The sequence below is a fragment of the Pituophis catenifer genome, unplaced genomic scaffold (assembly GCF_029215685.1).
Source record: "Pituophis catenifer annectens isolate HBS135680 unplaced genomic scaffold, rPitCat1.0.hap2 SCAF_3, whole genome shotgun sequence".
NCBI lineage: Eukaryota > Metazoa > Chordata > Lepidosauria > Squamata > Colubridae > Pituophis > Pituophis catenifer.
Genome location: NW_027256883.1, coordinates 214,494,341 through 214,507,869, shown reverse-complemented (window position 1 = coordinate 214,507,869; position 13,529 = coordinate 214,494,341).

Genomic DNA, 13,529 nt, shown 5'->3' with positions numbered 1-13,529 from the left:
TTTTAGAAAATACACTTTTCCCAAAAGGGTTCTACAATTTTGGCCACTACTATTAACGTTTCATTGCCCAATTAGGTAACATCATTAGTGCTAGAAGGAAGTGAGGTCTGTAGAGAGGAGGAGGAGGACGACAATTGTGGGAATCCTTGGTGCCCTCTAAGCTGTTTTCTTGCCGACATTTCATTACCCAAAATAGCTGATACCATCACTGCTCTGCTGACGTTGGGTCATGAAATACCTGCGAGAAATCAACCAAGCTCAGAGAGCACCTCAAGAAGTTAAAAAGTGTTCTAAGGTTACACCAGATCTCAAAAGCCTCTGCTGTGGCTTCTTCTCCCCATTGAGGTGGGCAGCAATTGTCCGAAGAGTCCCTAAACCAGAATGGGACAACAGTCCCCTCTTTCACCAGTGCTGTCAAAAATTCCCTGGGATCTCTGAGTGGTCTCCCATTCTTAGGCCCAAATTTGAAAGACGATGCAGTGAGTTCCTCTTGAGTCTAGCTCTTTATTTGCTTAGAGTCACCTTGTAGGGGAGATGGGCAGCATAAAAATTTAATAAGAGAGAGAGAGAGAGAGAGAGAGAGAGAGAGAGAGAGAGATGATAGATGATAGATTGAGAGAGAGAATAGATGAGAGAGAATATATTGAGAAAGAATAAAGTGAAAAAGAGATGATAATAGGGAGGGAGAAAGAAAAAAAATAGATAATAGTTTGAGAGAGAGGAGATGAGAGCGAATAGATTGAGAAAGAGTGAGAATAGAGAGAAAGATGATAGATAATGCCGTAGATAGGGAGGGAGAAAGAGAAAAAATAGAAAATTGAGAGAGGAGAGAACAGAACAGAATAGAATACAAATACAAATAATACAAATTCCTTGTGTGTCCAATCACACTTGGCCAATAAAGAATTCTAATCTAATCTAAATAGAAATAGAATAGAATAAGAAAGAATAGAATAGAAGAGTAGAGTAGAGTAGAGTAGAGTAGAGTAGAGTAGAGTAGAGTAGAGTAGAGTAGAGTAGAACAGAACAACAGAACAGAACAGAACAGAACAGAACAGAATAGAATAGAATAGAATAGAACAGAATAGAATAGAATAGAATAGAATGGAATAGAATTGTTTATTGGCCAAGTGTGATTGGACACTCAAGGAATTTGTCTTTGGTGCATATGCTCTCAGTGTACATAAAGAAGAATAAAATACATCCATCTAGAATCATAAGATACGACACTTAGTGGCAGTCATAGGATACTAAATAAGCAATCAGAACCATACTAGGAAACTAAATAAAACAATATAAATCGTAGAGATACAAGCAACAAGGTTATAGCCATAAGTAGAAAATGAGATAGACAATAGGAAGGATGAGAAGAAGAATAGTATAGATTAAGAAAGATATAATAGAGATGTATGGATGGAAAAAGAAAAAAATAATAGATGAGAGAGAATAGATGAGAGAGATGAGAGAGAGATGATAGGGAGGGGGAAAAATAGAGAATAGATTGAGAGAGAATAGATAATAGATATGCATAATAGAATAGATAAGAGACGATAAGATACAGAGAATAGAGAATAGATGAGAGATAAGAGAGGGAGGAGAGAGATATTTATTATTATTTATTTATTTATTATTTAAATTTCTATACCGCCCTTCTCCAAAATAGGACTCAGGGCGTTGAACAGCCAAAGTAAAAAACAATACATACAAAATTTAAAAGCAGTTTAAAATAATTAAATATTTTGGCCGTAAATTAAAACAACCCAATTTAAAATCAATTTAAAATTAACTCAAGCCAGCCCAGCTAGTTGAAATAAATGGGTTTTCAGGGCCCGACGAAAAATCCGGAGGTGTGTTATTGTATGTATCTCTGGGGGGAGGTTGTTCCAGAGGGCGGGCGCCGCCACAGAGAAGGCTCTCCCCCTGGGGGTCGCCAGTCGACATTGTCTGGCGGACGGCACCCTGAGGAGGCCCACTCTGTGCGAGCGTACTGGCCGGTGGGAGGCTATTGGTGGCAGAAGGCGGTCTCGTAAGTACCCCGGCCCTAAGCCATGGAGCGCTTTAAAGGTAGTCACCAACACCTTGAAGCGCACCTGGAAGACCACCGGGAGCCAGTGCAGCTCGCGCAGGAGAGGTGTCACGTGGGAGCGCCTCGTCGCCCCCATAATCCCCCGCGCGGCCGCGTTCTGGACCAGCTGGAGCCTCCGGGTGCACCCCAGGGGGAGCCCCATGTAGAGAGTGTTGCAGTAGTCCAGGCGGGAAGTGACGAGTGCCTGAGTGACTGTGCGTAGGGAGTCCCGATCTAGAAAGGGGCGTAACTGGCGTATCAGGCGGACCTGATAAAAAGCCCCCCTGGCCACGGCCGTCAAATGATCTTCTAACGACAGCCGTGCATCCAGGAGGACGCCCAAGTTATGAGCCCTCTCCGTGGGGGCGAGTGATTCGCCCCCAATAACCAGCAATGGCGTCAGCTGACTATACCGGGACGCCGGAAGCCACAGCCACTCGGTCTTGGAGGGGTTGAGTCGGAGCCTGTTTCTCCCCATCCAGGCCCGCACGGCCTCCAGGCACTGGGACATCACTTCAAGGGCATCGTTGGGGTGGCCTGGGGTGGAGATGTACAGCTGGGTGTCAGATAATGGAGAGAGAATACATAACAGAGAGAGAAATGATAGATAATAAATAGGGAGGGCGGGAGAGAAATAGAGAAAGTTTAGAATGCACCCTGAGAAACTTAAAACATTTTTTTTTTCGGGTTTCTGCAATCCTGTCGTGTCTTCTCAGAACCACAACTGTAAAAACCCAACTGAACAACTTAGCCTGCGTATAATAGACCCACAAGTCACACAAAGCCACACAGCACCCAGCCAGAGGAAGAGGAGCCCGAGCTGCTGTTTCCGGGAACCGAGAGCTAATCTCCAGAAAGCAGAAGGCTCGGAGGGTGGGGGGGAAGCGAGGCCCCTCGCCCTTTGCAAAGTGTCACCCTCCACAACTTTGCGGTCTTGGCCTGGGTCGGTTTCCTGGGGTGGGAAGGGCGGGGGAGGCGCATTCTTCTGGCAACCTTTTGCCTTTCACCGGCTGCTGGTCAGTCTCGGCTTTCTCTCCCATCCCTGGAACACAGAACAGAATCGTAAGGCTGGGAAGGGACCTCAGAGATCCTCTAGTCCAACCCGCTGCTCCGAGCAGGAGACCTTAATACAGGTGGTTCTCGACTTAAAACAGTTCGTTTAGCGACTGTTCGAAGTTAGAGCAGCGCTGAAAACGGGGACTTGGGACTGTTTTCTCGCACTTACGACCATTTGCAGGTCACGAGATCAAAAACTCATACTTGTGACGGTTGTGTCCCGTGATCAGCTCTTGCGGCTTTCTGACAAGCAAAGTCGAGGGGAAGTCAGATTCACATCACTGTGTCATTAACAAATTGGATAACCGCTTGCCTGAAATGGGATAGGGTTTTCTGCTTGAATAGCGGGTTGGGATAGAGGACCTCCGAGGTCCCTTCCCAACTCTTGTTATTCCGTTCTGTTAGTTTAATGAAAAGGAGGAACTTTCCACTATTTGAGGGGCTGCCACAAAGAAGAGGGGAGGGGGGGTGTCAAATTATTTTCCAAAGCACCTGAAGGCAGGACAAGAAACGGGCCTGGTAGCTCAGCAGACTGATAGCATTGTGATTAACACCATCTGTCTGCAATTACTGTAAGTTCGAATCTCGCCAGGCTCAAGGTTGACTCAGCCTTCCATCCTTTCTAAGGTAGGTAAATTGAGGACCCAGTTTGTGGGGGCAATAAGCTGACTTTGTATAAATATACAAAAGGATGAAGGCTATTGCTTAATGCATTGTAAGCCGCCCTGAGTCTCCGGAAAAGGGCGGCATATAAATCAAATTAAAAAAAAAAAAACAATGGGTGGAAACTATAATCGAGGAGAGAAGCAACCTGGAATTAAGGAGAAACTTCCTAACGGTGAGGACAATTAACCAGTGGAACTGCTTGCCACCAGAGATTGTGGGTGCTCCATCCCTGGAGGTTTTTAAGAGGAGATTAGACAACCATTTGTTTGGAAATGGAAAAGGAATTTGCTTTGAGCAGCGGGTTGGACTAGATTTACAGGGGTCTCCAACCTTGGTAACTTTAAGCCTGGAGGACTTCAACTCCCAGAATTCCCCAGCCAGCAAAGCTTTGCTGGCTGGGGAATTCTGGGAGTTGAAGTCCTCCAGGCTTAAAGTTACCAAGGTTGGAGACCCCTGGAATAGAAGATCTCCAAAGTCCCTTCCAGCTCAGTTCCAAATTGAATAATCTAATGAAGAGAAAGACTAGAGGTGACATGATAGCAGTCTTCCAATATTTGAGGGGCTGCCACAAAGAAGGGGATCATCTCCAAAGCACCTGAAGGCAGGAGAAGAAGCAGCAAGAACGGATGGAAACTCATCGAGGAGAGAAGCTACCTGGAACTAAGGAGGAATTCCTTCCCCCAGGACAAACAAAGTCTCATCTGCAGAGGAGTTTTCAGGGGCTCGGGTGCAAATAAACTCCCTTGATGTAGCCAAGGTCAGAGTGGTTCTACTGGTTGTGCTGAGAAAGGGATCAGTGGGGGCGTGGGGGGGGGGTGGCTGGGCTGAAAGTGAAAGCTGTCCCAAAACACAGACAGTTCAAAGAATTGGCCATCGCTGCCTGGAAGGGCAAAGGGTCAGTTTCGCAGAAGAGAACTTCAAAGGGCAGGATTGCTTTCCTTCGCTCCTAAAATCCAGGGAGATTTTTTTTTTTTTTTTTAAGGCTGCCTGCTGATCCTAGCCCCTTCCTCATAGGAATGCCAAAGAGCAGGAATAACAGAATGACCAGAGTTGGAAGGGAACTTTGGAGGTCTTCTAGTCCAACCCCACCACAAGCAAAAGATCCTATACAATTTCAAACAAATTGGAGTACTCCTCTCAAATGATCTAAGTGCCAGAGCTCACTGTAACAGCATTGCTTAAAAAGCATTAAGAGTTGTTAACCTAATCTCGCATAGCTTCTTCTCCGGTATTTATTTATTTATTTATTTATTTATTTATTTATTTATTTATTTATTTATTTATTTATTTATTTATTTATTTATTTATTTATTTATTTATTTATTTATTTATTTATTTATTGGTTCGATTTATATGCCACCCCTTCTACGGAGACTCAGGGTGGCTTACAATGCGTTGAGCAATAGCCTTCATACTTCTGTATATACCTGCTTAGTTGGGCTTTCGGGGGCCCCCCCCAGTGGTGTTCTTTCTTACACAAAGTCAGCTTATTGCCCCCCACAAACCGGATCCTCATTTGACCTACCTCGGAAGGATGGAAGGCTGAGTCAACCTTGAGCCTGGTGAGATTCGAACTTGCAGTAATTGCAGGCAGCAGGTGTAAGTAAGTGGATGTTAATTAGTCTGCTGAGCCACCAGAGCTCATTTGTTCAGCGATTGTTTGAAGTTTATTTATTTTATTGGTTCGATTTATATGCCGCCCTTCTCCGGAGACTCAGGGCGGTTTACAATGCGTTAAGCAATAGCCTTCATGCTTTTGTGTATACCTGCTTAGTAGGGCTTTCCGTCCCCCCCAAGCGGTGTTCTTTTTTTTTTTATACAAAGTCAGCTTATTGCCCCCAACAATCCGGGTCCTCATTTGACCTACCTCGGAAGGATGGAAGGCTGAGTCAACCTTGAGCCTGGTGAGATTTGAACTTGCAGGAATTGCAGGCAGCTGGTGCTACTTAACAGCGCTTTAGTCTGCTGCGCCACCAATATTGAACTGCAAACTAGAGCATACAAAACTTTTGCTAGACCAATTCTTGAATACAGCTCATCTGTCTGGAACCCGCATTGCATATCGGACATAAATACAATCAAGAGAGTCCAGAGATATTTCACGAGAAGAATCCTCGATTCCTCTACTTGCAATAAAATACCTGATGCCACCAGACTCCAAATTTTGGGCTTAGACAACTTAGAACTATGCCGACTTCGGTCTGACCTAAGCATAGTACATAAAATTATCTGCTACGATGTCCTTCCTGTCAACAACTACTTCAGCTTCAACCACAACAATACATGAGCACACAATAGATACAAACTCAAGGTAAACCGTTCCAAACTCGATTGCAGAAAATACGACTTCAGCAACAGAGTGGTCAATGCCTGGAATGCACTACCTGACTCTGTGGCTTCTTCCCCAACACCCCCCAAATTTTAACCTTAAACTGTCTACTGTTGACCTCAGCAGGATTACTGCAATCCATGTTTCAACCAGCTACGGCAAATAGATTGGTGTGACAGCTTTTTAATCTGAATTATAGGCTTTGTGATTATATTTTTAACGGGATTTAATTTGTATATTTCAATGTTACAAGCTTCCCAGAGCCTTTTGGAGTAAGTGGCCGTAATAAATCATAGTAATAATAGTAACAGTTAAGTTTTTATGGCACAATGTATTGGCAAAGCAATTGCTTTAGTTTATGACAGTGTTTCTCAGTGATCGGCAAAGCTAAGATAATGTGGACTTCAACTCCCAGAATTCCCCAGCCAGCCATGCTGGGTGACATTACGGTGTCTGGAGAATTCTGGGAGTTGAAGTCCACATTATCTTAACAATTGCCAAGGTGGCGAAAAGTTCCCAGGATTGAGAAGCACTGGTCTGTGGGGTGAACCCAGGAAATCAGGAACTCTGTAAGGTACTCCTCAATTTATGACGGTAACTGAGACGTGACTGTCATAAAACGGGTCACCAGTGACCAGACCCAATTTCAAATCTGTTTTTGCGGTGTTGATAAAACAAATCCCGCAGTGGTTAAGCAACCACCATGGTCCTTAAACAGACCCGTTGCTTTGCTGGGAAACCGGGGGAAAAAATCCTGATTATTTATTTTTTTGTCAAAAACATCATAAATTAAGGTCATGTGATTGCAGATTGTAGGAAACATGACGCTGGCATGGGGGGGTGGGGTTTGATGTCACTAAAAAAACCAAGTTATAATTAGCTTTTGGGAGGCCTGTCATAACTTCAAAGTCGCTAAGCAACCGTCGTAAGTGGAGGACTACCTGTAACCTAGCGTTCTGTCAATGAAACCCTTGTGTAGCAACAAAGCAAGGACAGTTTTGAGTGTGACAACAACAAAGCCCCTCTCCTCCATCCTGCAGGACGGCCTCTTGCGTTGGTTAAAGTGAGGGGCAGGTATACAGGTAAGTCTTCGGCTTATGACAGCAGCCAAATGCCTGTCGTTTTATGTGAGACATTTGCTAAATGAGTTTTGCCCCATTTTGCGACCTTTCTTGCCAAGGAAATGACTGCAAATTGTAAATTGAGGACTAGCTGCAACATGCTGCTTAGAACAGGGGTCTCCAACCTTGGCAACTTTAAGACTTGTGGACTTCAACTCCTAGAGTTCCTCAAAGCTGTCTGAGGAACTCTGGGAGTTGAAGTCCACAAGTCTTAAAGGTGTCAAAGTTGGAGACCCCAGGGTTAGAAGACCCCCACCCCAGAGTGAGGGACCTGTTCTCATTCCTATCCCGTGTCTGGAGCTGCTGTTGGCTTCCTCGTGACAGGAAGTGGGGGACGGGAATTCAAATAACCCGAAATGGGGAAGTGAAAAGCAAAACCCCAGACAAGAAATTCAAAAACTCCAGGCCTGCTCATCAGCACAAAAGCAGCAGAAGTCAGCAATCTCCCCAGTTTAAAAAAAAAAACACACACACAAACACACAATTTCTAATTGTTGAAACAACGGTTGCAGGATTTGGGTTTGGCTAGTCTAGAAGAAAAGGAGGGCTTGATTTAAGACTTAAAATAAGACTAGAATAGAATAGAATAAGAATAGAATAGAATAAGAAGAGAAGAGAAGAGAAGAGAAGAGAAGAGAAGAGAAGAGAAGAGAAGAGAAGAGAAGAGAAGAGAAGAGAAATAGAAATAGAATAGAGTAGAATAAGTATAAGAATAACAATAGAATAACAGAATAGAATAGAATAGAATAGAATAGAATAGAATAGAATAGAATAGAATAGAATAGAATAGAGTAGAATAGAATAGAAATAGAATAGAATAGAATAGAGTAGAATAAGTATTTAATAAGTACTTCCCCTTTTTAAATGGAAATTTTAAATTTGGTTTTAAATTATTGGGGTTTTAAATTTGTCCAGCCAAATTATTTAATTCGTTTTATTTTATTTTAAATTTTGTATTTATATGTTTTATTCTATGGCTGTTCACCACCCTGAGTCCTTCGGGAGTAGGGCGGTATACAAATTCAATAAAAATAAATAAAATAAATAAATAAAAGTATAAGAATAACAATAGAATAACAGAATAGAATAGAATATGAATATGAATATGAATATAATAAGAATAGAATAGAGTAGAGTAGAATAAGAATAGAGTAGAGTAGAGTGAATAGAATAGAATAGAATAGAATAGAATAGAATAGAATAGAATAGAAGTCTATGGAATGAAGTGGAATGGAAAGGAATAATAACTTGTACGCTAATCGGCATACATTAAAATGAAATTTCACTGCATATAGCTCTCAAAGGGTCACCACCTCCAAAATACACTACGTGAACATGACAAAATAAATAAATACAAAATTATGCCTATACCCAGCATGTATTATATGACACAGAGAAACAACACAGTCTAGTTTGGATGCATGCATGTACATGGTGAGAAAAATGAATCTTGCGAGATTACCAACTGTTTAGGGGGGACAGGATAGCAGTGTTGCAATATTTGAGGGGCTGCCCCAAAGAAGAGGGGGGGTCAAGCTATTCTCCAAAACTCCTGAGGGCAGGAGAAGAAGCAACGGATGGAAACTTATCAAGGAGAGAAGCAACCTGGAATTAAAGAGAAACTTCCTAACAAGTGAGGACAATTAACCAGTGGAACAGCTTGCCACCAGAAGTTGTGAGTGCTTCATCACTGGAAAATTTTAAGAAGAGATTGGACATCCATTTGTCTGAAGTGGTATAGGGTCTCTAGCTTGAGCAGGGGGCTGGACTAGAAGACCTCCAAGGTCCCTTCCAGTTCTATTCTGATCGATTGAATTGAAATAAGGAGGAAATGCATGGCCTACAGAAAACTGGAGAGTGTGTGTGTGTGAGAAGGAATATACTCTGTGTGTGGGAAGGGAATTTAACGCAAAATTGTCATTCCACGACGACTCCTGGAGAGACCCAGAGGTGTAAAACCACTGGTTCATTTTTATTTTTTTATTTTGCAATCCTGGTGTCTGAATGCCATCCTAGCACCTTTTCCCTTTCTTTGCAAAACCGCTTTTGTGTGTGGTTATTTTCTTTTTTTCCATCAACGAGGGCCACGGAGCCCTTTTCTTCCTGCAAACTCGCTTCTCTGCAAATGGGAGCTTTAAAATTCCCCGTGCAATTCTGGACTGACATCCGTTCTCTGAAGTTTACCTTGAATTTCCCACCCATGCACACACACGCACAAACACACCAAATTCACACGTGGATCCTTTTCGCACTGTTGTGTGCGTGCAATGCAATTGGGAGGCTGCAGAGGGTGCCAGAAGACAGACTAGGCCAGTGTTTCTCAAACTTGGTAGCTTGAAGATGGGTGGATTTCAACTCCCAGAATCCCCCAGCCAGCAGCGCTGGCTGGGGGATTCTGGGAGTTGAAGTCCACCCATCTTCAAGCTTCCAAGGTTGAGAAACACTGGCCTAGGAAGTCACCCCCCCCCCGTCCCCAGTTCTGCGCATGGAATTTGGACCCTTAGAAAGGAAAGTGGGGAGGGGGCAGGGATGCTCCGTGGCTTTTGAAGGATCGCCCTCTTTGAAACTCAGAGAGGAAACAACTGGAACATGTGTCACTGGCCGAGAAAACTTTGCCGGCAGTGACCGGCAGGAGGCCGGAAGCGAAGATAAATTTATCCATGTTGAAAGACCACGTCACAGCTAGTCTGAGGGATGTTGAGACTCTGGAAAGAGTGCAGAGAAGAGCAACAAAGAGGATTAAGGGGCTGGAGGCTCAAATATATGAAGAACGGTTGCAGGAATTGGGGATGTCTAGCTTATTTATTTATTTATTTATTTATTTATTTATTTATTTATTTGTTCGATTTATATGCCGCCCTTCTCCGGCGACTCAGGGCGGCTTACAATGCGTTAAGCAATAGCCTTCATCCTTTTGTATATTTATACAAAGTCAGCTTATTGCCCCCACAAACTGGGTCCTCATTTTACCTACCTTAGAAAGGATGGAAGGCTGAGTCAACCTTGAGCCTGGTGAGATTTGAACTTGCAGTAATTGCAGGCAGCAGATGTAAGTGGATGTTAATTAGTCTGCTGAGCCACCAGAGCTCATTTGTTCAGCGATTGTTTGAAGTTTATTTATTTATTTATTTATTTATTTATTTATTTATTGGTTCGATTTATATGCTGCCCTTCTCCGGAGACTCAGGGCGATTTACAACGCGTTAAGCAATAGCCTTCATCCTTTTGTATATACCTGCTTAGTAGGGCTTTCGGGGCCCCCCCCCAAGCGGTGTTCTTTTTTTATACAAAGTCAGCTTATTGCCCCCCACAAACCGGGTCTTCATTTTACCTACCTCAAAAGGATGGAAGGCTGAGTCAACCTTGAGCCTGGTGAGATTCAAACTTACAGTAATTGCAGGCAGCTGGTGCTAGTTAACAGCACGTTAGTCTGCTGCGCCACCAAGGCTCAGCTTGATGAAAAGAAGGACTGGGGGAGGGGGGCACATGAGTGATCTAATATTTGAGGGGCTGCCCCAAAGGAGAGGGAGTCAAGCTATTCTCCAAAGCACCTGAGAAGGCAGGACAATGGATGGAAACTCACAAAGGTGGGAGGCCACCTAGAAATAAGGACAAATTTCCTGACAGCAAGAACAATTAGTCAGTGGAACAGCTTGCCACCAGAAGTTGTGGATGCTCCATCACTGGAGGTTTTTAAGAAGAGATTGGACATCCAAAGGTTTAGGATCTCCTCCTTGAGCAGGGGGTAGGACTAGAAGCAGGGCCTTCTTAACAGCATTATGGGCCCCGGACAAAGCAGTGTCCTGGGGCCCCTAGGACAACCACTCACAGGAATAAAAATGTAAACGGTCGATAAAATTAAACATATTTATTTTATTGGCACTTCCAACAAATAAATATGTAATAAATACGTTGCTGTATTTATATGATACAAGGTGCATTGAAGGGTTAACATACACAGATTAGTATGGGGCCCCTACGCTCGTGGGGCCACAGGCAAGTGTCCATCAGGCCCATGGTTAAGGCAGCCCTGATTTAGAGACCTCCAAGGCAGTGGTGAAATCCACTTAACTTTGCTACCGGTTCAGGAATGGGACCCCGCACATCTCTTCTGCGCATGCACAGAGGGTCAAAAATGGGACATAATGACGGCCTAAGGAGTGGGCACAGCCTCCCGCTGCCGGCGCTACCAGTTCGCACGTGCCGGATAGATCCAGCTGGATTTCACCGCTGCTCCAAGGTCGCTCCCAACTCTGTTATTCTATTATGTTAATTTTTTTGTTTTTAATTTGATTTATATGCCGCCCTTCTCCGGAGACTCAGGACGGCTTACAATGCGTTAAGCAACAGCCTTCATCCTTTTGTATATTTATACAAAGTCAGCTTATTGCCCCCACAAACTGGGTCCTCATTTCACCTACCTTAGAAAGGATGGAAGGCTGAGTCAACCTTGAGCCTTGGCGAGATTCGAACTTACAGTAATTGCAGGCAGCTGGTCTTAATCACAATGCTATTAGTCTGCTGAGCCACCAGGCCCCCTGGTGAAGGACTGGAGGAGACAGGATAGAAAGTCTTCCAATATCTCAGGGGCTTCCACAAAGCAAAGGGAGTCCAGCAGGACTGTAACCGGCTTTACTACCGGTTCTCTTCGTGTGTGCGTTTCGCGTGCGATCGCCTCTTCGGTTGCGCGCTTTGCACGCGATCGCCACGCACATGCTCGGTTCGCTCGCAGGGCACCAAACTTGCGCTTCGCACAAGCGCGTTGCAAATCTGCCCAGCTGAGGTGCGGCAATCTGCTCTGCCGCACCTCTCAGCTGGGTGGAAAAAACCGACATATAAGATCGGCGGGCGGGAGGGCCCAGCTCCCGAAGACAGAGAACCGGTTCGGTGACGTCATATCGTCACCGCTACCGGTTCTCATGAACCGGGCTGAACCGGGAGGAACCCACCACTGGAGTCCAGCTATTTTCCAAAGCTCCTGAAGGCAGGACAAGAAGCAATGGGTGGAATCTCATCAAAGAGAGAAGCAACCTAGAACTAAGGAGGAATTTCCTGACAGTGAGAACAATTAACCAGTGGAACAACTTGCCACCAGAAGTTGGGAATGCTCCAACACTGGAAGTTTTTAAGAAGAGATTGGACAACCATTTGTCTGAAACAGTATAGGGTTTCCTGCCTAGGCAGGGGGTTGGACTAGAAGACCTCCAAGGTCCCAAGAGACCTTGCGTGCCCCTATTGGAAAGAGACAGTTGCCAAACTCACATAGTGCGACAGATGTGTCCTTCTAGCAACCAAACAGCCAAGCATTCCTGGTCAACAGGGAGATCTGGGCCAATCTGTGGCTAGGCACATAAGGAAAGCTAAGGACAGGTTGATGATGGGTTATGAAGTCATGGTTGAGTCTTAGCATTAGGACTTAAGACTTCTATACCGCTTCACAGTGTTTTCCAGCCCTCTCTAAGCGGCTTACAGAGTCACCCTCTGGACCCCCAAGAAATTGGGTCCTCATTTTACAGACCTCGGAAGGATGGAAGGCTGAATTGACCTTGAGCTGGTCAGGATCGAACTCCTGGCAGTGGGCCGAGTTAGCCTGCAGTATTAGGGAGGGAGGGAGAGAAGGGAGGGAGGGAAAGGAAGGAGGGAAGGAGGGAGGGAGGAAAGGAGGAAAGGAAGGAAGGAGAGAGGGAAGGGAGGGAGGGAGGGAGGGAGGGAAGGAAGGAAGGAGGGAGGGAGGGAGGGAAGGAGGGGGGGAGGGAGGGAAGGAGGGAGGAAAGGAAGGAAGGAGGGAGGGAGGGAAGGGAGGGAGGGAAGGAAGGAGGGAGGGAGGAAAGGAGGAAAGGAAGGAGAGAGGAAGGGAAGAGAGGGAGGGAGGAAAGGAAGGAGGGAGGGAAGGGAGGGAGGGAAAGGAAGGAGGGAAGGAGGGAGGGAGGAAAGGAGGAAAGGAAGGAAGGAGAGAGGGAAGGGAGGGAGGGAGGGAGGGAGGGAAGGAAGGAAGGAGGGAGGGAGGGAGGGAAGGAGGGGGGGAGGGAGGGAAGGAGGGAGGAAAGGAAGGAAGGAGGGAGGGAGGGAAGGGAGGGAGGGAAGGAAGGAGGGAGGGAGGAAAGGAGGAAAGGAAGGAGAGAGGAAGGGAAGAGAGGGAGGGAGGAAAGGAAGGAGGGAGGGAAGGGAGGGAGGAAAGGGATGGAGGGAGGAATAGCAATAGCACTTATATAGCACTTCACAATGATTTACATCTCTTTAAGCGATTTACAGAATCAGCCTTTTGTCCTCAACAATCTGGTCAACCTTCAGC